Raw genomic sequence first — 27,750 nt, forward strand, 5'->3', positions numbered from 1 at the left:
CCCCAAAACTGACCCCAAAAGTTATTCTATCTGTACACATCTAATCTTTATGAAAGCATACACTACTACTACTACCACTTCTACTTCTATTACTGTAGTTGCTGCTACTACTAAAAAACAGACACTTTCCCTACAGAAGCAGAAGACCTTTCTTTATATCTGATGTGCTGCCACACAAACTTTTCTACAGTGAAGGAAGGACAGACATACGGTTCAACTTTGTTGAAGAAGTGTCGCCGCAGCAGAAAAAGCAGGGTGGAGATGACCAAGAAGGTAGTGCACATGATTCTTTCCCCATTACCAGACCAGGGGCATCCTTGAGCTATCTGAAAAGCAAAGAATAGTTTAACTCTGCTGTCTTCTGTCTGAGAGTGACTACAGAGGCCCTAGGCTATGGGGACTAGCAGGTAAAGCCACTGAGGGAAAGAGGCTGTTTTCTTCCCTGTCACCCGAGAGAGATCTCATGACTGTGGTAGGAGAGATTAGAGTGGGATAAGAGGTAATTAGTGGTCATGGAAACGAGGGCGCAGGCCTTCAGTAGCCTTCTGGAGAAAACGAGCTAGGGTAGCCATGCCTGTGGGCTTTTCCTGCTGTTTTTGTGCCGTGAATCATAAAGGCAGCTGCCTTCTAAACTGGGGAGCGCATACCCCGCTTCTCCCATGCACAACAGATCCTAATCTTTCCTTCCTATTTGTTCTGAAATAGTTCTGAGTTTTTCAGAGGATACCAGGAAGGCTATGAAAGTGATACAGTCTTGAGACCAGTGGTTCTTTACTTTAAAAAATAGGCTTGCAATGTTACAGAATCAGTTATAATGCTAAATGAAAGGATAGGTGAGAAGAAGATGAATCCATTACAATAAGCCTGTCATTCCTTGAAAGTCACTTCTCTGGAAAAAAAATTATCCACTGATATGTTATTCAGCTTGAAGAAGAGAACTTCCCGGTGACAGTTTTAGGAGTTCCTCCATCTGCTATTACTCCTGCCCCCCCCGCCACCGCTTGGTTACATGATTCGTCTCCCTCTCTCTGTCATCATGTCTTTTAAAACTAGCTTTCTCAGCTCTTCTAATACCATCTTTCCTCTCAACCCGCCACTGTCACCGTCACTTGATAATCTGTAAATCCCTCTCTGGTCTGTGCCAGCCAAATGATCTTTTAGACGCTGCTTCACAGCCTTCTCTTGCTTCTCCCTTTTGCCTGGATCTTTCTGCTGTGGTTCCCTGACAGGACACACAACAGTGGTACTACTTTGACATTGTCAAGAGTCTACTTATTCTTTCCCGGCCTGCCTTCCAGCCCTTCCTGTGTCACTTCTAAAAATGTGTTTCATATATAACAGTTTGTACACCCCAAGTTCTTTTCACCAGCACCAGAGCAGGAGCTGCTTGAAGAAATAAGGAAGAATACAAATCTTTCTTTGGAGCCAAATGGGAACAAAGCCCCAAATTATTATTTTTTTATTCACTGAGGTAAGAGATGCAAAAAATAAAGCTCCAAATATATAGTTTTTAAAGTCCTAAAATAAAATTCAAATGCAAATGCAAACACATAGAATTGTTACATGTATGCACCCTTCCAGTTCCCCTCCTGCACAAACATATTGAAACTCTACTACCTAAAGCAAGGTGGCGAGGGCCTTGTCGTCCTCCAGGGGATGAGCAGCAGCTCCCACGTCTTCAGCTCCCCTGATCTTTCTCACTCAGATCTTGAACCACAGGCCCTTCCTAGGATTTCCCCACCCATTGGGCTGAACCAAATAGTCCATAGGGGTTGCATTTTCCACATTAAAATACTGCCATTCCAGCAGATATTCAGTAAATCTTTAGGATGGAATTTTAAATGGTGTATTTATACTGTATCTGTAAATGCAATTAAACTTTGCTGGCTTGGTTCTGACTCTTCGAGAGCTACAGAGCATCTCTTTGCTTTCATTTGAATTTATTGAAGGAACTGCCATGCTGAGAGGACCAACAGCCGCAGACCCCTGTGATTCAGACATCTCCCTTGGAGTCTCCTCATGATGAGGACTTGAAGTTATGTCATCTTCCTCAAATGTAAGAACTAGTCTGCATTTTCCTGCCAAAAAGTTAAATTTGGATAAGACAATTCCAGTGATGTTTCCTCCTCATCTCTTGTTTGAATCATGGTATTCCTAGTTTTCTGCCTCATTCTATGGCTAATAGGGTTTTTTGGATTCTTTGCACCTGGCTCTTCTTCAAATGAAAAACTAAATCCACTGTCTTAACATATTCCTATGCAGAGTTTGATAGGACCGTCACCATCTTCTCCCTGAACTTTGTATACTGCAAGATTTTCATTCATTTGATTAAAAAAAAAACGGTGTGTACAACTGGTTCCCATCTGCCAGACAATTTCTACATTCCCTGTGACTCAAATTATGTACTAAGAGACTCCGTCTCCTGGTTCAATGTTGGGTTTTGTAACTTTGGGATCCCATCTCCTTTGGTTGGCTTGCTGGCACTTTTCACCCTCTTTGAAGGCCATGTCATAAGCATGACATAACCTGTGTTTTAAATCTGTCACATAATTCTGGTGACTTACTTTATTGTGTCCCCTGAGTTTTATTCCAAAACACAAAACAATAGGCAATAATGATTGTCTTTATGTACTTTCTCTGGTTAGTCTTCTTAGTTGTTTCCAATGTCCCCAACATGTCTAGGTGAGTACAGCTAAATCTTTCAAAAGGCTTTCCTTTAGGGTGATATGGTGTAATGCAGTGGTCCCCAACCTCGGGCCTCCAGATGTTCTTGGACTACAACTCCCAGAAGCCTTTACCATCACCTCTGCTGGCCGGGATTTCTGGGAGCTGAAGTCCAAGAACATCTGGAGGCCCAAGGTTGGGGACCACTGGTGTAATGGATGACATGGTCTCAGCAAGTTTGCTCAGCTCTATAACCAGCTCTGACTCAAAGCTTGCCCCTTGGTCACTTTGAAATCTTCTCGGGAATCCTTAGTGACTTATCAAATTTTTCCACAAGGATACGTCTGGTCATATTTAATGAAGTGATCAGGGACTACCAAAATGTTTTTAGGAGAGGCGTCCATGTCAGTCTGTGATAGCATGTCAGGCAGAAACAAAACAAAGGATGAAAACATGGCACCTCATAGACTAACCACTACACAGTATTTTAATGTGAGCTTTTGGGGACAAGTCTGCTTCTTTAAGTTTCTACAACATTTTTGGTTTTCTTTTTTTAAAAATTGTTGTGGTTTTTGCCTGACGTACCAAAATGTTGTTGATGCCTGTCGCATCAGGCTGAAGGGCCAGAAAGTCTCTTTAAATGAGTTCCAAAGTGGCATATATTTTAATATTAATTAATCCAACTGCTCTTTCCACCGTAGCTTTCTTTCATAGACAGCATTCACAGCTGCAGTACTTCTGCTCTACTGCTTGGGTCCTTCTAGAATGCCTTCCTTGTGAATTTCAAGGTCCTGTTTGCTCCAAAGTGACCCATTCCATCATGGATACCTTCTGGAGCTCTCTTCCTGTGGGTATAAGGGATCACCAGTTGCTCTACATCCTCTCCCCTCTGTTATACTTTCCGGTCAAGGGTATCATCTGTCAGGAAAAGCTTAGGCTACTCTCTTAGATACAGTCAAGTCTCATATTCCTCATGGTGTTTTATTTCTGCCCTCATCTTGGGAAGGTTTGTAATTCGCTTCCAACTGCTGTTGGCTATATTTCTTCCCTTTCCAGTTTGGTGGTATTCTTTACCAAAAAGTACAGCTGAAGGAAGAGGCAGCAAAAACAAGTGTTTTCTGGAAGAATAAAATGCAAGCTAATCTAGCAGTCTGTAGTAGTGCAACTATGCAGTCTCATTCTGGAAGATATTTGTACTTTGATTAATGTGGGTAATTAATGTGGGTAGTTAAATTAATGTAGGTAATTAGTGTGCTGCAATCAAACCAACTGCAGTAATATCTGTCACTCACTTGAACATACCTCACAAGGCCAAAATGATGAAAAACCTTGCTTTTTGGATTGTTTCTTATAGATAAAGCTAGGCTTCAGTTTGATACTCTAGCTGGGACACTCTGACATTGCCTCTTTTTCCACACCATGTTCGGCTTATCCTTCTTGCGTGCCCCATTCATTTTCATTTCCAGGATGAATGCCAGCTTCTTCTTCTCAAAAATGGCTGCTTCCCCCTCCCTCCCTCTTCTGTTAACCTGACTTCGCTACAGGCCTGCTAACTAGGAAGTTGTCCTCTTTGTCCAAAGAATGGTCTGGTTCATATGTTGAAGCAAAGGAATTGTCTGTTTGGAATTCAGGCTGTTAACTGCAATTGTTTCCTTCAAGTTCCATGAACCTTCTTTTGAGCAAATTTACTTTAAGGGGAAGTGGCGTCTCACATTTAAATCAAAAGTAGCCTCAACTCCTCATGAGTAGCTTTATTCTGTAGGCGGTGTGGTAATATGCTGCTTTGTAGGGCAAGGCTGATGACTCTTGAGATGATGGTAAAAGCCACAAAAAGCAATGCTGGTACATGGATCAAGTGTTAAATTCCATAGCAATAAACTAAAAGGGCACACTCAGACAAGCTTATTATCGGGAATAAGGGGCTGGTAAGACCAGATGTTTTTAGCATGTTCTGTTACATGCCACATGAACAGCTGTTGCAGAGGAGCTGTGGGAAGAAGAGGGGTTCAGCGAACAGTGGATAGTGGCTATGAAGCAGGCCTTTTTTACACAGGCTTCACTAGCAGATGTGAGCAGCAAAAGGTTATAGACAGGGTGTCTCATGATACCTGTACAGCGTATGTCATTTACCTTCAAATCAATATAACCGTCAAAGCTTCCACCAAAGATTCAGGGAGTAATTGTTTTAATGATGCTGAACATTTCCTGATTCAGAGATATGTGCTTCTTACAAAACTGCAGTTCTTAATGATTCTGAGAAGAAGCCATGATAGTTAAATGGTTTTAGAGTCGTACTGCAGATGTTCTGTAAGAATCATACAAGAAAGCAAGAGAACCTTTTCCTGACTAGTTGACTAAGGCCGCAAAAATTGGCCTGTACCCAATTTACTCCTGTTTATTTTTTTTTGTTTCTCAACAGAGACAGTGCTGTGTGAAGGACTGTGTTTGAATTGGGTTTCCCCACCCCCAGCATTTAAATCTCTGTTCAGCCAAAAACTTTTGGACTAAGCTGAAATACTCAGAATCCATTCAACCGAACATCCACCATTGTAAAACTAAATGGCTGGTTTTATTTGGACTTGGACTGGGCAAGGGAGAGGGGGGTCCTGATCCAAATACCCAGTGATTGGGAATGTCAGCTTACAGTATTTTCATACAGCTGAGTCTTGAGATGCTGAAAATCCTGAGCTGTGAAAAGTTATTTGATCACTATTATTAATATAAACAAACATTTATAAGCCCTAATACAGCAGGAAGCTGTCTGGATAACTCAGTGGTTTAGGTACCTGGCTGCAGAGCCAGAGGCTGGGGGTTCGACCCCCCACTGTGCCACCTGCAAGAAGAGCCAGATTTGGGCAAACTGCACAGTCCCAGAGCATCCCCTGGAAGAAGCGGATGCTAAACCAGTTCTGTGTATTCTCTGCCTTGAAAACCATCATACATTGGAATTGAGTTGACAGCACACAATACATGCAGCAGGAGGCTGGGTGGAGCATTGGATGTTGTTTGGAATGAAGAAAGCCAAGTAGATCTCCTCCTGAGTTCAGTTGGACAAATTTTGGAAGTAGCTGAATACCTATACAGTATTTTTGCTTCTGGTTGGCATTCAGTAAACTTAACTTCATGAAACAACATTGAGCCCAGAAAGAACAGATCCATTTCGAATATGCTTGACTGACACTAAGAGACCTCTAGTTCAAAAGCCTGTCACGTGACCTGCCTAGCTCATCCATCCTGCTCTAGATCCTGAGAGACCAAAGAGCACATGAAAAGCCAGCTTTTAAGATATGAACTTGTGACTCTTTCTGGGAGCATTAGGTGCATGATCTGAATATGAAGTACAGGCCTGGCTTTGAACCTGAGCTGGAATCCTTGACAGTGTTTGCTTCAAGTGCCAGGGCGAAACACAAGATGACATGAATATGATATTAGCCACCTGGCTTCTCCAAGCTTCTTGCCACATTCAAACCGAGCAACGTTTCAATGAAAGGCGGAGTGTGTGTGTGTAGAGGAAGTGCACAGCAAGGAGCATAATCTTGTTATTTACCTGTCTCTGTTAAGGCACCAAACTTGCAAAGGAAATTGCTGTTGTACATACAGGCTGTAAAAAGGATGAGGGTCGAAATATCAAATGATCTTCTGGCAGCTGTGTTGTGAGCCAAAGATTAAAAAACGCTCAGTTCCCTGCAGTTGGCTTCCTACCATCCTAGCCTCTCTTTCCCCCCTTCCCTTTATGTTATATTTATCCCCCTTGCTCTTCATCTTCACTAAGGATTCATCCTGGGAGACTGGAGCCAAAACAGAGTCCAAGGTATGCTTGTTGTTTACTGGAAGGTATTTCCAGTCTGTTTAAGGAGCAGCCTTAATGCAACATAGCTCAACAAGATGCTGTAGCCAACAATGACTTGGGATGTACTTGTCAAAATGAACTTAACATTTGCTTCATCTTTGCTCTGCTTTACAAAAAGGCTGTACTTGTCTAGTGGATTTAATGAAACATATCTAATCTGTTTCTCAGGCAAGGTGTAGCTACTTCGATAGCTTATTCTTCCTGATGGAAACTTTAGTCAAGAAACAGCATCTGCCAGCGCTCAAACCAAATCCAGACCCTTGAAGGGTGGTACCTGGTCCTCTAGTTGCTACTCCAAAGATAAAATGGGATGTAGACAACATGGCAAACTGAGCTTTTCTGCAGGCCAGTGGGAGCAGACTGTGTGTTGGATTGGGTAGAATGACCAATTGACTGTTCTACCCAACAGACTGAAAAGAGAATAGAGGGCTGCATGTCCTCATTTATGAATATATATGCAAATTTGGAAGCAATTGTTTTAAAAAATAGAAATTTTCTGAAGGGCTGCTATGCTGGTCTGGGATCTGTTGCAACAAAATCAATAACAGGTTTTGTGGCACCTTTAAAACTAATAGGCTTTCTCTGCCATCACCTTTCATGGCCTGCAAAGCCCTTTTTCAGCGGCATAAAAAATGGGGCTGCAGTCCATGAAAGCTTATGCCAAATAAAGCTTGTTAGTCTCAAAGACTCTCTGTTGGCCTTGATGTTAAAGAGAAATGTAGAACATCTCATCACCAAGTGAGGGGGGACTGTGGCCAAGTGACCTCTCTATCTGCTGAATCTACTATTCAGTAGCCAGCTGTTGAGGAGCCAGTCCAAGCTATTTCCCCCTCTAGTCTTACACTGGATTGGGTGGGACCAATCATTCAACAAAGGATGCTGTCAAAGGGAAGATTGTCTTTGTAAAACAGACACATTAGACCTGAGTACATTGCTGAGTCCTCAGCCTACCAGCTGCCAACCTTCCCCCTGAGCAAACATTAAGGATGAGCACAAATGAGAAAAATTTGTGATTTGATTGATTTGTGATTCATCAAGGTTGATAAATTATGAAGTTATGATTTTTTCCCCCTGAGGAATCAACAAATCAATTTGTCTATTCATTTTTTTACTTTAAACCCTATACAGTGCCTCCGCAAAGCACCTAGAGATACTAAATTCCCAGGGAAGCTTCCCCTGACTCTCTTCTATAAGCCTGGCAAGTTTGGTGAAGTTTGGGTTTCTGACATCCAAGATATACACCCACAAGGTGGGTCCCCCAAGAAATGTGCCCTTTAGTAGCTGGCTTGGGGAAACCTAATCTTGACCAAAATTGGAGATATAGTTTTATAGCCAAATAAACCAACAAATCAAAAATCGCTAAACATTCATTGATTCATGATTCATCGGGGACATTGATTCATATGAATATAAATTGATTAATCAGCAATCTTTGGTGATTCATTTTTTAATTCATGCCAATATCGAGGAGAGATCTCCAAAGGGGGCTCTCTTTGGAGATCTCTTGACATTCTATTGATTGATTCTGCAATCAATAGAATGTCAAAATATACCCTTTTCCTGCCACAAGAATGCAGCAAGAGGAACAGATATACCTACGGCATTTTATGCACTGCATGCACTGCAGTTATTGTTCCAAGAGGAATCTGCCAGAGGAAAAAATGGAAACCCCAGTTTAACAGACTTCCATGTCTGAAGGCTGCTCTAGCGAGAAGAGACAAAATGGAAGACAAACATTCTCACGTAGGAAAGGCAAGAAAAGAAGCACTCACAGAGTAAAGGAAAGAGAGCCTAGAGGTCAAATCACATTGTAAATGTGCATTTTCTTTTCTAACAAATGCAAGAATAGTTGATAGCTTTAACGGGACCACTACAAAAATAAAACAAATAGCTAGCTTTTGTGGATGAAATGCATTTCTTTAGTCTCTTAGCACACTTTCTTCATGGACAGTGCAGAAAAAAGGCCAGAAATTGATTAACTACCTAGAAGAGATTATCAGTTCTTGTGAGGCTGGGCCTCAATTGTCTCTGTGCAAGGTTTGGGATTTTTACACCGTGGCTCTTGAGACTAAAAGCTCTCAAAGTTATCCCAGCAGATGTGCATGTCTTTCAGAGCTCATCAGAAACGCAAAAAAAGCGCCATACTTCCCTGCTACTGACCAGTCAAAACAAAAAGCAACAACCCTTTCCTTTTAAGGAAACCTTCCTTCTAATGGTTTGTTAACTGTATTGTCTATACAGTACAGTATACGTAAGATACATGGGTAGTTTGTGAGTAGAGTGCGGTGGGGAAATGCCGCCTTCTGGAAGTTGGACGTCTCCCCTTCTCCAACTCCCAGAGCCGCTCTTGCCAATACAGTACAGCTCTATGGCATGGCTGTAATTGCCCACAAAATTGTTTCAGCCCCAGTGAGTGAAAGTGAAGGAGGATGGCGTGCAAACTCGCTTGATCTTTGAGCTGCTGCGCTAAAGCTCCCGTCTGCTGTCTCCCAAGCAGTTTGAAACTGACAAGCCTCTGATCCTTTTGCTCCCTGACAAGCGGCAGGTCAGGCTCTTGTCATCTCCAATCCACTCTGGGCCCGGCCTTGGCAGAGCATGCTTGGGTGGCTTTTTAAAGGGGCAAAGCATGGAAGCGAGAGACAGAAAGCGGGGCAGGGCGGCTGGGAGTGGGGAGCACAAGGAAACCGAGGGAGGGGGGGGTAGAGAGTGACAATCAGAGGCAGAGACCTTGATTATAAAACTCTCGGAAAGGCAGCCAGAGAGATAAACAGCGGCAGAGGGAGATAAATGATTGGGGGGGGGCAAGAAGGGAAACATCCAGGAGAAGGGGAGGGGGAATTTGGACAGAAAAGAAACAGGAGGGGTAATGAGAGAATAACATGAGCCATGGGCGGGTGTTTCGGTTTGTCTTTACCTCACTGAGCTAGTAAGGCATGGGTGGTCTGGCACGAATTACTGTAAGTCACTGCCTCTGTTGCATCTCTATCATATCTTACCCATAACACTTCCAGATAGCTTTTCAAAAAGGCCCGAGGAGGCCGCTAAGAGTCAGCCACTCGTGTTGCACAAGCAGGAAGTTTTATACTGAGCACGTTTGGGCTGCTTGGCGCCATTTTGACTGCCGTGGGTTGGCAGTTTTGGTGATGCGCTCAAAATTCTCTGTGGTGGTTTACTTTAGAGGAGTCCGCTCAAGCTCTGTAGGAGACAATAGTATGGCAGGAAATATAAATGACAGAATTTTACAGGAGGGACCCATTAATGTATCAATCAGGGTTGGGTATCATGTGGCCAATGGTTCACATGCAGCACCAGGAGCTTTTTTTAAACAGACCCCCCCCAGGGCCCCCTCAAATTTAAAAATGCAAAAAAAACAAAAACCACCCCACACCCCATATTCTGCTCTATTTTTACTCTAAGCGACCTGCAGTATTTTCACTCTTGGAAACTTAGTGAGGGCTTTTAATTTGGGGGCTTCAGCGGCTGCCTCGGAGTCTGCCACCTCTCAAATGGAGCCCTTCCAAAACTGGTAGTAACTCTCCAGGCACTTCCTATTTGTTTGTGTGTTTTAAATGGGTGAAAGAGGCTGGAGGCAAAATTTGGCCCATGGCCCACTGCAGTTTTCCACCACTGGTATAAGTGGTGTTAAAGTGTTAAAACTGTGTTGTGTACATACACTTTCGTAAGAGATGCTGCCCTGATGAGATGTGAATAAGATAAAATTAGCTTCAGCTTAAAGGGCTGTAGGCAATTTGTGAAACTTGAAGAGAACAATACAGTTTATGTGGGAGGGGGAGGCTGTGCTTGTAGAAAAAATGGCAGGAGGGATGAGGAAAACATTAGCTTTTTAAATGTGATTTTTTTTTTTTGGTAAACCCGTATGTTTCTCATGAATGAGAGTTGAAATCAATACGAGGAACTTTCTCCCAGACTGTTAGAAGTCACAGATACCAACAAATAGATTTAGTGCATGTCTCATAATTTAATTGATTGATTAATTGATTGATTGATTGATTGATTGATTGATTGATTGATTTAAATGCTGCCCACACTACCCAAAGATCTCTGGGTGGCTTACAACATTTAAAATACAATAAAAAGTCAAAACAATTAAAATGCAATTAAAATATAAACTCTAAAAATCGCCATTGGACCCACAGCTGATAAATGTTTCAATTAAAAGCCTTCTGGAACAGGAAGGTTTTGATCTGGCGCCTAAATGTCATCAGCGTTGGCGCCAGACAAATCTCAGGAGGGCATTTCATAGTCTGGGGGCAGCTGCCGAAAAGGCCCTTTGTCTACAAGCCATCCCTTACCTCCTTAAGGGACGGCTCTTTCAAAAGGGCCCCCTGGCTAGATCTTAACTGTCAGGTAGGCTCATATGGAAGATTTAGACCATCTTGCCCGTACAACATTTACTCAACCAAGAGCACAAAGTTAGACTAACATCATGTGGTGTGTGTGTCTGTGTGTGCATGCATAACAAAAGAAGGGGGGCTTATATTGGTATTCAATTTAACAGCATTTGATCTCCAAGGATCTGCCCCCACAATCCACAATGTCCTGTTGGGTGTTGTATGTGTGGTTTCCCTTAAAGATAGTCCAGAAGGTTTAGTTTGTATGAAATACAGAGTTAGAAATCCTATTGGCTAGTAGGAGAAATATTACATCCATATTGTGTGTCCCTCACTAGACCTGCAGATGGTTTCAAGTGCTGGTATTAAGCTATAAAGCCCCTCAAAAGCTTACCCATAAAAAGAACATGACAGATCTCTGGCTAGTAATGTGTGTTTGTGCGCGCGCACTTATTGCCTATATTTAGCACACATTGTTCCAATGAAAAAATCTTCCAAACTATCAAATATACGGCTCAATGATTAAGTCAAATTACAATGATAAAAGTCAAAACTCTAAAACAATTGTCATATAAAGCAAAATGAAGATATTCCAGATCTAAAAAAGTCTCAACAGATCTAAAATGTTGAAGCTAATAAAAGTGTATTCACATGACACAAAAAGGTGCCAAATGTGACACTGAGCAAGTGTCCCTGGGAAGAACACTCCAAAATACTGGGGCTGTCATCAAAAAAGGTCCCATGTATAAGCCAGCAGCCATCTTGTCTCCAGAGGTGGAGGTGACTTGAGCCTCCACTGATGATATTAAGACTCAAGCAGATAAGGTAATCTGGCAAGTTCCTGGCTTCGAAGCATTTAAGAACCAGAACTTTGAATTATGGTTGGCTACTACCTGGAAGACGATGGCATCTTGTCAGTCCATGCATGATTCCAGAAACTAGTTCAGTACAGTACTTGCATGGTGTTACCTAAATAAAATTAAAATACATGGAGTCTCATCAGCATTTTGGTGGTACCTCATCTTCAGGTCTCTAAGTCATCAGTTTCATGCTGATATGTAATAGAGTCCCGAACAAGCACATGGCACATTGTAGCATAACTGCCATGGAAAAAAAAAGCCCCCCCCCAACAACTTTCTGGGCACAGCTGTTAAAAGAGGACTAGAAATACTTCAGCACCGTGCCCAATCGCTATCCAAGGAAGTTAGTCCAGGTTCTCAATCAAAATTAATTAAGGTTGCAACCTTAGTCACACTTACCTGAAGAACCTCTTCTGCAAAGGCATGGAGTATAAATGTTTTCTTTTTTCTTTTTGTTTAATATGATACAATTAAATGGCATTTGAATTTCAGATTATTTACACTTTTGTTTACCAGTTTCCCTCATTGCCTCTTTCCTCTTCTACAAACCTACAGATACCGCTCATTAATCAGTTTGAGTGCCAGCACACACATTGAGAGAAATCCATTATTAGAAGGAATGTTCCCTCAAGTGGTAAAAAAAATATGTAACTGTGAAAATACAGTACATTAAAAGGAGAAGAATGTGTGTCCTTTGGATTGTTGTTGGAATGTATTCAACAGCTCTCTTTGAATGTCTAATCTCAGAATCCCATTTAACAGTGGTTCTTCTTTGTGGCCTCTGTGAATCACACTGTGGGTGATCAGTGCAAGCACGGAGCCTCATCAGAATATTCTAGAGCTGTGATAATTAATACAAGCCCCTCCCCCTAGTATATGTACCTTGGCGCCAAGGCTCTCCCTTCAATTTTTCTTCAACTGCTGCATTGAGAGCCTTGCTCGTAGCTTCTGTGAGTTTTTCTTTGAAAAAAAAACTATTACTATTTTCCTATTATTTCATTACTCTTTCTTCACCTAACTACTTGCTTCGGCCTTCAGGCCAAAGTCCCATTCCCCCCTGTCCCCCCCCCCGTCTTTGATTCTTGGCCCCTTCAGGTCCATTTAAATGTTGCGTGGTCTGTAATAATAAGATCCCTCTTTCCAACGGACACGCTAAGTGCCTCTTTTTTTTGTCTTGCTCAGGCTCATCAAACCTATTCCTGCCCCCACTGTAAAAACTTCAGGTTTGGGAACAGTCCCTCCAGCCAGGCAAATCTACGACACAACCAATGTGCACACCCATGCCTCATGCCAGAGCCATGGACAAGGCCATTTCTGAAACAATAAAACAATGTCCATTGGCCACCCTCTCCCATTCTGAAGAACAAGGGGCCCCTTCGGCGTTGACTTCAGCCCTATCTCCTGCTGCTCAGCCTTGCAAGACCAAACATTCAACATTGACTCCATCGACATCAAAACCTTCAGTCACAAAACGGAAGGTGTCAACTGACCAGCTTTCGGTGGCTGAAACTCGTCTACCAAAAAAGGCCAAGTCCTAGAAATTGAAGCCCTCCAAGGCTAATTCCACACTGACTTCACAGCCACCTTCCAAGTCTTGAGACCTTGTCTGCATCAGATCCCTCTCCAATGAAGTTGCTCCTCTAGCCCATCAGCTGTCGCCTCATCCCTCCCAGTCCCCTGAATGGGATCAGTGTTTTGACCAACTGGCTACTTCTCCACTGACCAGTCCTCCACAGTTCTCTAGATCCCCAAGTGAGTCGGTCCTCTGAGGCTGTTTCATCTGTCTATGACACTGCGGCACAGCTTGAAACTGTGCCATCATAGAGCGGGGATACTGCACAGAATCCCACCAGCTTCCTCTGTGGGCCTAGCACCTCAGCCTCCAACACACAAACATAGGCACCAACCTTATGAAAACGTTTGCTTGCCTTGCACGGACACTGCTTACCACCAGCACCATCATTGGGAAGCCCTTTGGCCCGATCAGTGCCCTACCGCAATGACTGCCAAGTAATATCAGCCAGCTCCCTCTCCCGGCATGTCAGTGGCATCCAAGCGTTTCATTCCTACAAGGTAACCTTCGGCATCGAAGTGATTGCACCTCCAGCATCACCCAGACTTAATCAAAAGTCTCATATCCATCAGCGCCAAAAAAGCCTTGGCGATCTGAAAAATATTCCGTGGCCCCGGCCACTTTCTCGGTGCTGACAAGCCATTATTTTCCTCCGCAGCTGGATGACATCCACAGTTTGTCCTTCTCGGCATCACCAGTGTCAGTTTACTCTATAGTAATCCAATGCGGTCCATCAGAGCCCTTGCCAACTCAGCAGGTCCTTCGATATCGACACCAGGCTCCGCAAGCTCCCTATCAGAGCCTGCTTCCGTGTCAACCTCATCAATGTCGATGATCCTCAATATTGACTTGTTATGGAGGTCCCTTCGACATGGACAATTCAACATCGACAACCCTACAATTCCCAATATCAGGCAGAGCAACCTGTTGACACTGATGTTGACTGACTTATTTCACAGCGCCCATCCTTCTGACCAAGGCTCGAGACCTCAAACACCATCGGTGCTCTTAATGTCACCGGACTCCGATCTTGCAGATCCAGACTCACCGTCTACAGCGGAGGACTTTCAGACTTATGCCCAGTTAATGGTTCGTATGGCTAAGTCTCTGAAGCTCCAGGTTCACAGATCCACTGCTGGACCATTGGACCATCTTTACGATACGATTTCGAAGGACAATACCAAAGCATTCCACATCTCTATGCTTCCCTCTCTTCTTAGGATAGCTAAATGTTCTTGGACTAAGCCAGCCTCATCTCATGCTGTCTCCCGGCGTATTGACAACCTCTATCGTGTTCTCAATCCTGATGCCACTTTTCTACAGTAACAGCCTGCTCCTAATTCCATCTTTGTTAAAGCCTCACAATCCCGCTCTTGACATTGACAAAACCTAATTCCACCTAACAAGGACAGTCAGCACATAGACCCAATGGGCTAATGGTTCTATTCCTCAGCTGCCTTTACCATGAGAGTTGCCAACTATGAAGGGGCTATGGGTGCCTACCAACACTTCTTATGGGACAATATGTCTACTCTCATTGACACACTGCCTGATGATAAGAGGGTTCTAGCACAGACCTTTCAGCAAGAAGGCTAAACAACAAATGTTGGCAGCACACCACACTGTGGATGCCACATCAAAGTCTATGGCCACCTCTGTAGCACTTCACTGTTTCTCCTGGTTTAGGACAGCTGGCCTCTCAGAGGATGCCCACACCCATATCAAAGACCTTTGATGGTGTCAGCCTTTTCAATGTCGAAATAGATTACGTTCTTGAGAATGTACGTACAGCTGCCAGGTGCTGGGGAGTTAACCCCACGTACCAACAATGCCCACAACGCACACAATGGTGTCGCTCCTACACCTCCTATTAGAGGTTTCAACACAAACCTCAAAGGCAAACCACTGGTGCTGCTTACTACAAACAGCAGTCTTACCACACCAAGACCAGGCAGAAAACTACACTGAAACGCCATGACCGCAAACCTAAGCATCAACTTTTACATCAAATCAGCCGAGATCTTGCTACTAAATCCTACCCCCACCCCTTCCCCTTGCTCTTTGGAGACACTTAACTGCATGGAAAAACATCACCACGGATGCCTGGGGCCTTTCCATCATAGAGCGGGAATACCGCGTAGTATTCCACCAGCTTCTTCCACTGTTGCACACTGTCACACCTCTGTTGCTAACTCTACAAAGGGAAATACAATTCCTATTACTCAAAGACACCATAGAACCTGTACCTCTGCGCCATACAGTCACAGTTTTTCTCTCTTGTTGTTTCACTGTCCCCAAAAAGGATGGCAGCTTCCACCCAATTCTCAACCTCAGAGGCATAAATCAGTACATTACCACCACCCAATTTCAAATGTTTACCCTTGAGTCTAGTCTTCCGCTACTCCACAAGAACGACTGATCTGCGGTAATCAACTTATGATGCCTACTTCCACATTTCCATCAACCCAGTTCATCAGCCTTATCTGTGCTTCCAGCTAGGGGCCCAGGCCTACTAATTCAAAAGACTCCTGTTCAGGCTCGCCACAGCCCCCGGGGATTCACCAAATGCATGGATCCCCATAGCAGCATACCTCCAGCTGCAGGGCATTCAAATATTCCAGTACATACCGAGGACTGGCTTCTCATAGCTCACTCTTGCTGTAAAGCACAGCGAGACATCCATTTCATTCAAACCCTCCTTCGAGATCTCAGCCTCGCAGTAAAAATTCAAAAAAATCTACCCTACTACCTACCAGACATATCCATTACATTGGAGCCTAGCTGGACTCCGACAAAGCTCAAGCATTTCTCCTTGACGACAAACATCTCAGCTTACTCCCTCTACTCTGCACCTTCACCCCTCATGCACTTGTTTCTGGGTTGTCAGTTCAACATGTCCTCGGCATGATGGCCTCAATGATCTCTGTAGTTCTGCCCACCCACCTGAAGATGAGATCCCTTCAGGCATGCTTTCTGGCCTGTTCAACCCATGTTTGACCTGCCACTTGCCCTCTTACTTGTCACTCCAGAACGTGCCTCCCAACTCTTGTGGTGGTTTCCCACACACAAAACCTGACAATGGGATGACTCTTCCAGCAATCCTGTCCATGGGTACAGGTCACTACAGAAGTGAGCCTTACTGGCTGGAGAGCCCACTGCGGATCCCTCCGGATCCATGCCCGGTGATCACACAGAGAGAAAGTACTTCACATCAACGAATTAGAACTACTAGCCATCATAAAGGCCTGCAAAGCGTTCAAAAATCACCTTTGCAGCAAAATGGTCCAGATAGCCCCAGACAATACCACGGCAATGTACTACATCCTCAAACAAGGCGGCAATCACTCTCCAAGTCTCGTATACCTCACTGTCGACCTTTGGGAGTGGTGCCTCTTGCGCCACATTTGTCTTACGGCATTTCATGCAGCCGGCCATGACAACAACCTGGCACTCTTAGCTGCAAAGAACACCAAGCGCATGAATGGGAACTAGACCAAACAGTCTTCCTCTCCCTCCGCACTCATTGAGGGACACCCATAATCAACCTACTATATCCACAACAAACCGGAAATGCAAACAGTATTGCTCCCACACAGGAGTTGACAAGGGCTCCCTTGGGGATGCCTTCATCAGAGGTTGGCCCAAAACGCTGACCTACCTCTTCCCACCATTCCCACTCCTCCACAAGGTGGTCATCCATCTCCGGCAAGAAAAAAACCCAGTGCTGTTCTAGTAGCCCCGTGGTGGCCACGACAACCCTGGTTTCTCACTCTCCACCAGCTGTCTTCTGAGGTTTACCATCTCCCCAGTCTATCTCACCTCCTCACCCAAAACAGGGCTCAGATCCTCCACCCAGATCTCCCAGTGCTTCATCTTGCGGCATCAACGATTCTGCCTCCTTGATGAATGTTATTCATCATGCAAAGAAACCCTCGACCAGTAGAGCCTACATGTATAAATGGAAAAAAATTCTAATCCTTCATTTCTTCAACAGTACAGTCGCCAATTAACCCTTCTCTCCACATTGTCCTACTTTTTTTTTCTACACCTTAAACACAAGGGACTCTCATCACTTAAAGTATATCTGTCTGCCATTGTGGCACACTAGCCACCAACCTCTCCAGCCTAAAAATTCTTCAGACATCCTACTCTCAAGCATTTTCTTAAAGGGCTAACTCACATATTACCCTGATACACGCTCTCCTCCACCTCAGTGGTCATTGACACTAGTCCTTCAACACCTTACAAGGGCCCCTTTCGGGCCCCTGGCATTGACGGACCTCCGTCTCCTAATCTTTAAGACCGCATTTCTCGTGGCAGTCACCTCTGCATGACGCACCAGTGAGCTTGCAGCCTTGTGGTCCAACTACCCATATTTCCAGTTCCACCCTGACAAGGTTCTACATTTTGTAGACATTTCATTCGTTCCCAAGATTGTCTCCTAGTTCCACCTCTGTCAACCACTGGTTCTTCCATCCTTCTTGCCATCTCCATCCACTTCTCAAGAGCATATCCTTCTCACCTTGGATGTGAGATGGGCTCTGGCTTTCTATATAGCTCACACAAAATGTATCCCACCAGATGGGCGGGATACAAATCAAATCAATCAATCAATCAATCAATCAATCAATCAATCAATCAATCAATCAATCAATCAATCAATCAATCAATCAATCAATCAATTCTGTGTTTAATTAGAGTTTTTGCCAGCTGCCAGCCTCCATCGGAAGGTCTCCAGGTCACCTCTCAGCGTCTCTCCAAGTGGGTTGCTTCTGCTGTCCAACTTGCACACCTTCCTGTGCCACAGCCTCTTCGCCCACACTCTTACCAGGGCATTGGTGGCATCCACATCTTTTCTACGAGGAATTCCCCTCCATGAGATTTGCACATCTGCTACATGGTTGCAGCCGTCCACATTTACTAATCACTGTTGGCTAGACGGTCATCAGAAGTCTGATGCAGTTTTTGGATGTGCTATACTTTCTTCTACCTTGGTATGACACCCTACTCTGGGTAAGCCAGCTTTTTAGTCACCCAGAGTGTGATTCACAGAGGCCACAAAGAAGAAGGTCAGACTACCTACCTGTAATTGTAGTTCTTCAAGTGGTCCTCTGCGATTCACACATCCCGACCTGGCCTCCCCACTGTCATGCCCTTACTCGTAAGTGGCGATTGACTTAACTGAAGGGAGAGCCTTGGCGCCAAGGTTCATATACTGGGGGGAGGGGGCTTGTACTACTGTATCTTTTCTGATCACAGAAACTCTAGACTATTCTGATGAGGCTCTTCACATGTGCAGATGACCCAGAGTGTGAATCACAGAGGACCACTCAAAGAACTACAATTACAGGTAGGTAACCTATCCATCACGTTGCGGGGGTAGAGGAGATGTAAGAGCAGGAAAGCCACATTTATCTGAAAGTATGTTTTAGTCCTTGAGTCGCCTGTCCCAAGCTCTGGCTAACTTTGCCATTCAATGGATTAAAGGGATGTGGGGGCATCAAGAAATCAACTAGCTAACTGCTATGAAGAGCACTAACCAACCTCTAAGCTATTAACCTCCTGAACAAAGAAATGGATGCCTAGTCATAGTAACACTATGTTCCTTTCTCCTACATTCGCGTCTCCTTGTTTGGTTTGGTTGTTTGGCTTTCACACAACTGGATCAAAATATCTACCTCTGGACGTGCTTACATATATTTGTCCAAGATCAGCTGACGCAAGTAGAACCGCACAGGATGTTTAACACTTGTGATAGCCATAGCAAAAGTTACTGTTACTGGAAATGATTTTATTTGCGTTCTGAAAGACAATGAGGTTTTTACAGACATCTTAAAGCCTCTTTGAGAAAGTTGCACTCAGTTACCAACAATTTCCAACTATAGGAAATTGCAATTTGGAGAGGTTTGGGGTTTGTTTTTGTTGTTGTTGTTCATTTGGTGAGTTAATCGTTCCTTAATGTGCTGTCAGATCAATTCTGACTAATGGCAATCCTTTTCAGGTTTTTCAAGGTAGAGAATACTCAGAAGTTGTTCACCCTTCCCTTCTTCTGTGGGCATCCTTTGCTCCCTGGAGGCACAGTCGGGAATTGAACACCCAACTCCTGTCTCCACAGCCAGATCCCTAAACTACTGAGCTATTTGGCTAGCTTAATAGTTCCTTAAAGGTCCTTTAAAGAAATGGCTTGCCTTTTAATGTGTCTTTGGAATACAGATTTAATTCAGTCAGATGTGCTAATTTGCTTGCCAAGATAATTTGCTACATTTGATCCATGTTGTGATGAGAAAAGGAGACTGATGGGAGATACAGAGAAGGGGCAGGATCTGCTCTTGATCATCCCATCGTGCAGGACACGTAATAATGGGCTCAATCTGCAGGAAACTAGATTTAGGCTGAATACCAGGGAAAACCTCTTAACTGTTAGAGCAGTACGACAGTGGAACCAATTACTTTGGTAGGTGGTGAGCGCTTGAGCTCTGGAGGCATTCAAGAGAAAATTGGACAACCATCTGTCCACCTCAATTATTCTATCATTCTATGATGAGTGTTGCTTGGCTGTCTGTTTTTGCAACGGCAGCAGGATCGGTGTTATTTGGAGTGTTGTCCTCTCATATTTTGTGTTAACTCTTGTTTGTTAAACAGTGGTGAATGTGTTGTTAAAAAAACCCCTGCAGATTGTAATCTGCCTTGGGGAATGAAGTACGACCAGTCATCTTTCTCTGAAATATCCCGGTCAGAAGAACTGTTCCTAAATCCTCCAGTTGCCATGAGAGCCCTGGCAGAAATTCTCATCCAGATCAATTAGAGTTTGGTTTTGTTTGTATGTTGTTGGGCCTGCCTTGACAGATTGTAATGATACCGGGTTTTCTTTCGGTATACAATTATTTTCCCAGTTCGTATCATTTGTATCTACTGCCGTGCATCTTCTCTTTGTTTAGGCAGTATGAGTAACAAAGTTTGAGAAACAAGCCTTTCCCTTAGCTCTCTGGAGCATCGTCAATATGCTTTTGGTTTATTGTCATGGCAATCAACTGCAGGCAGTATTTCCTCATTTATTTCCGTGATTTCGGGGACAGTCTTACATGTTCTTTCATAAACAGTCTCTTGTGCTATTTCCTTCTCTGTTAGCTGGATCAAATTTTGTTGGCTGAGTAACCCCATAGACTAATTTGTTAAAGCATGTATTTCCAAAAAATCACTTATTTCTTTAAGACTGGCTTGCCAATGTTTATTTTATTTTATGGGTGTGGGTGGGTGGAATTCATATTACATTTTAAAAAACTTCCCTCATATTTCACCTGCATTTTTGGTGGTTACTTAAGTGCACAGATCTATATAAATAGCTTCCTCATTTGGAAAGATATTCTGAAAGATGCTGTTTTTCCCAGACCTTTTCTCCATTCAGTTAAATATTTTATGTTATGCTATCTCATCTGGTTTTTCATCCATGGAGTTTTTGTGCTCCCCCCCCCATCCCATTTTATTTTCACAGCAAACCTGTAAGATAGGTGAAGCTGAGAATGAGTGACCAGGAATCTGAACACGGGTTTCTCCTGTCCTAATCTGAACCTCTTTTCATTACACAGTGCTGATACATCTGCCAAATGACTTCTCCCTCTCCCTGGGTCCTTAATAGTTTTACATAGATGAAATGATTAAGATGGAACATCAGATCAGATTCAGCTCTTTAAGTGATTGGGCATCTGCTGTTTGAAAGATGAAGTAACAGAAGTGTAAAATTGATCATTATCTCCTAGAAAGACATCCTTCCAACTCCTAGTTTGCATCTCTTGTTTCTCCGTTAAAGAAATGCTATGGAATTCTATGTAACTGATCAGAATTTTTTTTTTTCTAGTAAAGATATCCTGCTTGCATAATCCAGGCACCTAACATTTTCCCCCTTGACCCACTTAAGTGCAACTGGTTGATTAATTTTAAGTACTATTGTTAAGACAGGTTCCTGTGCTATTCCACTGGAAGATGTACAGAAATCAAACAACCACCTACCTACTGTACACATTTTGTCATGAAATGGGCATGCTCTATGGTTTAGGTATCTGGCTGGGGAGCCAGAGGTTGGGAGTTTGATTCCTCACAGTGCCTCCTTGACGGGCTGGATTTGATCCATAGGGTCACCTTTGAGCTCTGCACTCCTAAGATGATGGTGATATACGATCTATATGATTTCAGTTGTTACACTATGTCCAGAATGAATAGTACCTCATGATTGATCGTGCTGAGTATTGTTGTTCATTACGTTTACCACGTGTGCACAGCCATGCCACACTAAAAACAATTTTTAAAATATTTCACAGTTGCAAGGTTTGAATGAATACACAATGCCAGGGTTGATTCTTGACCCCTTAGTCCTGCCTTAAAGGGGCATGGCACCTGTCAAATTTAATTTGATGAATGCTAGTCCCTTATACTACTTATGTAGGCTTGAAGCTGATTTATTAGATATGGGCTGTAAGGTTGAGAAATATTGGAGGGGGTGTTACATGTATCTTTGTATCCATCCACAAACGTCCCTGGCCCATTTTTCAATTCCATTCAGCTATTGACTTTTCATACAGAAGACATACCACAGAAGAGTAGATGCACTGCAGGAGATATTCATTTGGATTAAATGTTCCAAAGTCCATGAGAATCCTTCTAGAAAATGAGAAAATTAATTTTCATTTAGATTTCAAATGAAGCATAAAGCAGCTTCCTCCACCTGCCACTGAATGTTTGTGTGAAACATGAATTTAGCAATTAATGTACATCCGAATAAGCCACTGCACACTTTCACCATGCTTCTCAGAAATGTACACATAATCTGTCCAAGGATTAGGAAAATGCATATTTTAATTAATTTATAATAGGTATAGGGGAACATGCATCTCTCAATAGGTTTTCATCTACAAATATATGTTGTATTTTTCTTTTGTACTCAGCAGATTTTTAAAAAACCTTTTAAAGCCATTTGAAAATACAGTATTACACTTTATCTTATTTATTGATTGGTTATATTTGTCTTCTTCTAGCCTACTGATTTTTACTGGTTGACTTAGGGTACATCTAAAGGGGGAATTTGGAGTGAACCAGGTTACATTTAAAAGGCTACTCCCTCATATCTGAAATAGCGCTGCATCACTGAGGACAATTTTTTTTAAGTGTGAGAAGAGAAAAATAGAGAGGGTTTCTCTACTGTCCTTTCTACTGTCACAATCCATTGCATACATCACAGGGTTGTCACCAAAGAGAATGTTGGCCACAGCTCTATTTGGGAGAGAATTAAGCAACCATACAAACTGCAGAAAGGGATCATCCAGGAATGTTCCCAATCACACACACAAAAATGGGGCCCTAGTACTGCACCAGATGGGAACAGAACTGCTTGCAAAAGGGGCAGGATGTTTGCAAGCAATCTCTCAGTAATCACATGTAATCACCAGAAAACAAGGTGTACCAAACTGCACTAAAAGTCAACAAAAAATGAGCTTATCTGATCTCCCCCCAGGTGATTTTATCTTGCTGTTAGCTGTCTTAAAAGCACCTATGCCAAAAAAATTAAGATTTCAAATGTAATAATAAGGTAATTTAGCAAACCTGAGTTGGCTAGCCACTGAGACCATAAATGGACTGAAGCTTACGCATGCATACAGCCTGACATACTGTATTTTCTGTTCGTTGTTGTTATTTTGCTGTGCGATATTACTTTCTTAACTTTTGAAAGTTCCTCCCATCCCACTGTGTTAATTTGGAAGAAGGCAGACTGAGGCATAGGAAAATAGATACAATAGTGAAAAAATGCTTTTAGTAGGGAATTTCCTGGCTACAGAATTTGGAATTTGATAACAAAATAGCTGGACTCCGCCTGGCGGTAACACTCTGTAAACCCCTAACTCTGTAATCAGCTCTGCATACCTTTGAATGAAAAACAAAAACATTGCCAAATTGTTGTTTTTAAACTGGCAGGCAAACTTTCATTAGCTTTCTAAGAAGCTAAACTTGTCCCGTATGGTGAGTGACCAGAAAGGGGGCTCTTTACTCACAATCAAATAAGAGATGTTGCACCAGTATTTCACCAACATTATAGGCAAAACAACCTTAAAAAAACAACCCAAAAATCATAAATCAGGCCACTTAAGTATTCAATAGCTGTAATAAAGAGCCACTTGTTTATTTTTTTTAACCATACAATAATTATTTTATTTTATTTTTAAAGAAATCTGTGGGTTTTGAAGTCTCTAGTCTTACATATCAAATCCAGTCATATGATAGAGGCCAACATTCTTTCTCTCAACATTTCTATCTTCTTCACCTTTACAGTATTTGCATTTCAGAAACACATCTTTAAAAAAAACCACTTTTCTTGCTTGTTTCCGAATGAAACTAGAAACTAACAGACTAAAACCAGTACTGTACCTTAACAAAAACAATTAATTGAACCTAAAATTTATCTTTTTCCCCTTATGTTGCAGATGGCATGTCTAATTGTATTTTTCCATTCATTCTCATGGATAATGATACAAAATGTATCACTGATCTAGTGCAGACCCCAGTCAAGGGAAAAATATATGCTCATTGAAATTTATAGACACAATCTTTCTAGAGTCTGTTACTTCTAAGTGTTAGTAAAAATAGGTACAATGGTTCTCCTGGAATTTCTGGCTGCAGTGAAGGTAGTTTTGACTCACCTTTTAAGTTTGACATATAACACACACATCCCATTTAAAAAAAAAACGGTGGCTTCTATTTATATGTGTTTCTATATAGTTTAGCCACATAACAGCCCTAGAAGATAGAATAGGGTAAGATACGACAAAGGCCATGCAGCTTGTTTCTGGACTAAGTAGCAATTGGACTGCTGCCAAGTGACATCTGGAATAGAGAGAAGTCTGCAGGAGGTGGCTTCTCATTAGAAAGAGCAATTGTCTATCTTCATTTAGTCTGAGGATGGGCCATGTGTCGCCTCCAACTAGCCTTTTTGTGGCACACCAGCCTTGGAGGCCAGGTTTTTTATATACAGTATATAAACAGATTTGCTGAAAAGGTCCCCTTGTGCCTTTTAGGGGGCATGGGAGCAATTCTGCCTTGTTTTGACAATGCCCGAGAACCCCTTGGGCACTGATATCCACCCCACATTGTTTTTATTTTATTTTCATATATATATGGCCACTAGAGGGTGTAAAGGGAGTTTTACAGTTTAAATAATAATAATAATTGTGTGCTGTCAAGTTGATTCAAATTATGATGGCCGCTTCCATGCTTTTCTGAGTAGAGAGGACTCAGAACTGGTTTCTTTCCCCTTCTTTTGTGGACACCCCGGGACTGTGCAGCTTGCCCAAAGCCACACAGGCTGACTCCTTTCCCTGGAGGCACAGTGGGGAATCGAACTCCCAAACCTCCGGTTCCATAGCCAGATGCCTTAAACCGCTGAGCTATTTTCAGTTTAAACCACCCATTTTTAAAAAGTAATACACATTTTTAGCAAAAGATAATTATAGCAACTTTCACAGCATATAAGCATTGCATTGCCTTTAAAAGTAATAAATTTAGCTTGTCAACCTTGTCCTTCCTCTTTAGCCGCACTCCTGCGAGTAAAGGCCTTGGTCTGCCATAAGATGTGCCAAATGTTCTTCAGCCCTGCTGAGATATCATACTCCAACCTAGCCTTTCTATAGCAACCCAGAATAAATGGCCATTTCTTGGTGATTTTGCATGGAAGATCATGATGACACTTTCTTCTCAATAGAGCAGATAACGGCCTTGTTTCCATTCACTCTCTCTGCTTCATCCTCTTGTAAAAACACCTAAATCTTCTGATGACCACATTTGTTCTGTCTTGGAAGTCACTTGCACTAAGAATAAATTTAGGTGGCTTGCAGTAGACTCAAAATGGGGCTGGTAATAGAGAAGAGGGAGATACAGTAGAAACATGCTTTGGTAATGCAAAAGTACAAGAAATGAATGTTTGAGGGGAACAGTTTAAAAAAAAACAGTCCTATGAGATATAAGCATGCTCTATGGTCTCCAGGAGTCGTAGATTTAACATATCAGTTGAAAAATAAAAATAAATGGATGTACACTGTTTCAGCTCCAGAAGAAAGAATAGGGCTGCTGAAGCCTGTAATAGCTCAAAACAGTCATTCCCTACTTTGGATAATCCAGGTGTTTTTGGACTGCATTTCCCAGAAACCCTGAACAGCACAGCTGGTCATGAAGGCTTCTGGGAGGTACAGTCCAAGAACAACTGGGTTACCCAAGGTTGGGAACTACTAGCTTAAAATATATCAGAGGAGGTCATGGCTTGCTGCCTATAAGCCTGAACCAGCACATTCCTGTGAGAAGCTGAGGATACACAGCAATAATTCATTGCAGCTCCCACTTACAGGTTCAGAACCAGCCTCCAGTATAATCAGGCAGCTGCTGAGGTCAGTTTTCTGTACTTGGGGGTGTGTGTTTGAGTTTGACAACTAGCCTGTTATGATCCTACCCAGTATTTTCAATTACTGGAGGTAACTCTCAGGGTAACAATGGAATTAGTAACTACAGAGTTATTTTTTAGGTATACAGAACAACATCCAATTTACTTAATAATAAACACCTAGTTGTTTTCAAAAGTAGTTTGTAAAGGCATTTAAAGCATTTTAGAGGTATTTTGGTAAGAATTGTTCACATTTTATTAATCGTAAATATCATTGTTTTCTGCTATCAACTCACTTCCAACTTACACTGATCAAGTGAATTAATGACCTCAGATGGTAAGTGACAGGGGAAGTATTGCACAGCTTTATTGCTCTGCAGCGCCAGAATAGGCCAGTAGAGGGTGCAGTATCAGAACAGGCCAGTAGAGGGAACCAGAGAGTTTCCCCCGTACTGTATTTTCTCTGGCCTTTTGATCACAACAGTGGAACATATTAACAATGTACAACACAGCCTATTATTTGTGCCATTAGAGCAACAGTAGTTACAGTGACAACCTTGGTTCTGAGAAATACTGAATAGTGCAACAGGTTTATTTTTTAAATGTAATATTCCAATTTCTGCCTTTATCAGCCATTGCCCCTTGAAGTCCTGGGGGTGCTGTTGGTCACTCACACATGCTCAGGATGTGACAGTTGTAGGCAGAGTTTTAAATGAGCTCCTGTTCCATGAAGGTTGGTAGTTAGCTGCCATCTTCTGTCTCCCAAAATGCAATACCTGATGTGAATATTTACAAATGAAACACCATAACACCTTGGAGACTTTATCTAGAAAATATGTGCTCTCTATTCATTTCTGAGTTATGATGACCCTACAAATTAATGCCTTCCAAATGGTTGTGTCATTTACAGCCCTTCACAGGTCTTACAAAATGAATGCTGTGGTTTCCTTTAATATACACACCCACACATACTCTTTAATATACTCTCCAGATAGTGATAGTACCCTTCCACATATGCCATACTCCTTTTAACTCTTCCTTGACTGTACATTCTTAAGACTGTCACATTCGCTCTGTGTTCATTTCCCAGTTGTGTTACTGGGGAAGGGTGGAAGCCAAAATGTTTTGTAGCTAAACAATGTTTTATTTACAAGTACAAAGTGAGTTGGGGCACCTTGAAGATTAACAGATTTGTTTCAATGTGAATTTTTGCAGACTATAATCCACTTCCTCAAACAGATTGTAGTCCACAAAAGCACACACTGAAACAAACCTGTGATTCTTTAAGGTGCCACACCTTTTTTCTTTTTCTTTTTATTAGGCATGCTGAACACACAAGCAGACTAACACAGCTGCTGCTTTGAAAAGTTACATATATTTTTTCCCTTTTTAACAGCCTCTGCCCCTCCCCCCCAGATACAGGGGAGGGGTATCAGGAGACAGGTCCCTACCCTGTTTCCTCGAAAATAAGACCTCACCTAAAAATAAGTCTTACGTTTTGTCTAATGGTTTAATTATATTTTAATACCTGTAACTTTGTGTTTTAGTAAATCTGTATTTAATTATAGTGTCTGTTGCCTCAGGTCCCAGTCTTTAGAAAAGATGGCATGTTAAAAGAATGGATGAATGAGTGAATGGATGAATGAGTGAAAAGGGATGGCCTTTTAAAAATACTTCCCAAGATTGGATGTCCACCTCGACTCCTCAACATCATCAGGTCCTTTCATGAGGGAATGAAGGGCACCGTAGTTTTTGATGGCTCAACATCAGATCCCTTTGCCATACGAAGCAGAGTGAAACAGGGCTGTGTCCTCGCGCCGACCCTGTTTGGGATCTTTTTTGCTATCATGCTGAAGCACGCCTTTGGAACTGCAACAGAAGGTGTCTATCTCCGGACTAGATCAGATGGAAAGCAATTTAATCTCTCTAGACTGAGAGCAAAGACCAAAGTCCAACTGAAATGCATGCGGGACTTCCTCTTCGCCGATGATGCAGCCATTGTTGCCCACTCTGCTGAAGACCTCCAATAGCTCATG

General features: G+C 42.5%; 1 protein-coding gene and 1 long non-coding RNA gene across 3 annotated transcripts in view; one reads left to right on the top strand and one right to left on the bottom strand.

Moving 5' to 3' along the window:
• The window catches only part of LOC140704551 (uncharacterized), a 52,456-nt gene extending 24,708 nt beyond the window's left edge, over nt 1-27,748 (bottom strand). The window contains exon 1 of the long non-coding RNA XR_012083801.2: nt 211-27,748. This is a non-coding gene — a long non-coding RNA (uncharacterized LOC140704551). The remainder of the gene's footprint in view (nt 1-210) is intronic.
• Nucleotides 1-27,750, top strand: part of CYGB (cytoglobin) — a 132,169-nt gene that overhangs the window by 28,249 nt on the left and 76,170 nt on the right. The gene's annotated exons all lie outside the window — the stretch shown is intronic.

Source organism: Pogona vitticeps, chromosome 2 (assembly GCF_051106095.1).
Source record: "Pogona vitticeps strain Pit_001003342236 chromosome 2, PviZW2.1, whole genome shotgun sequence".
Lineage (NCBI taxonomy): Eukaryota > Metazoa > Chordata > Lepidosauria > Squamata > Agamidae > Pogona > Pogona vitticeps.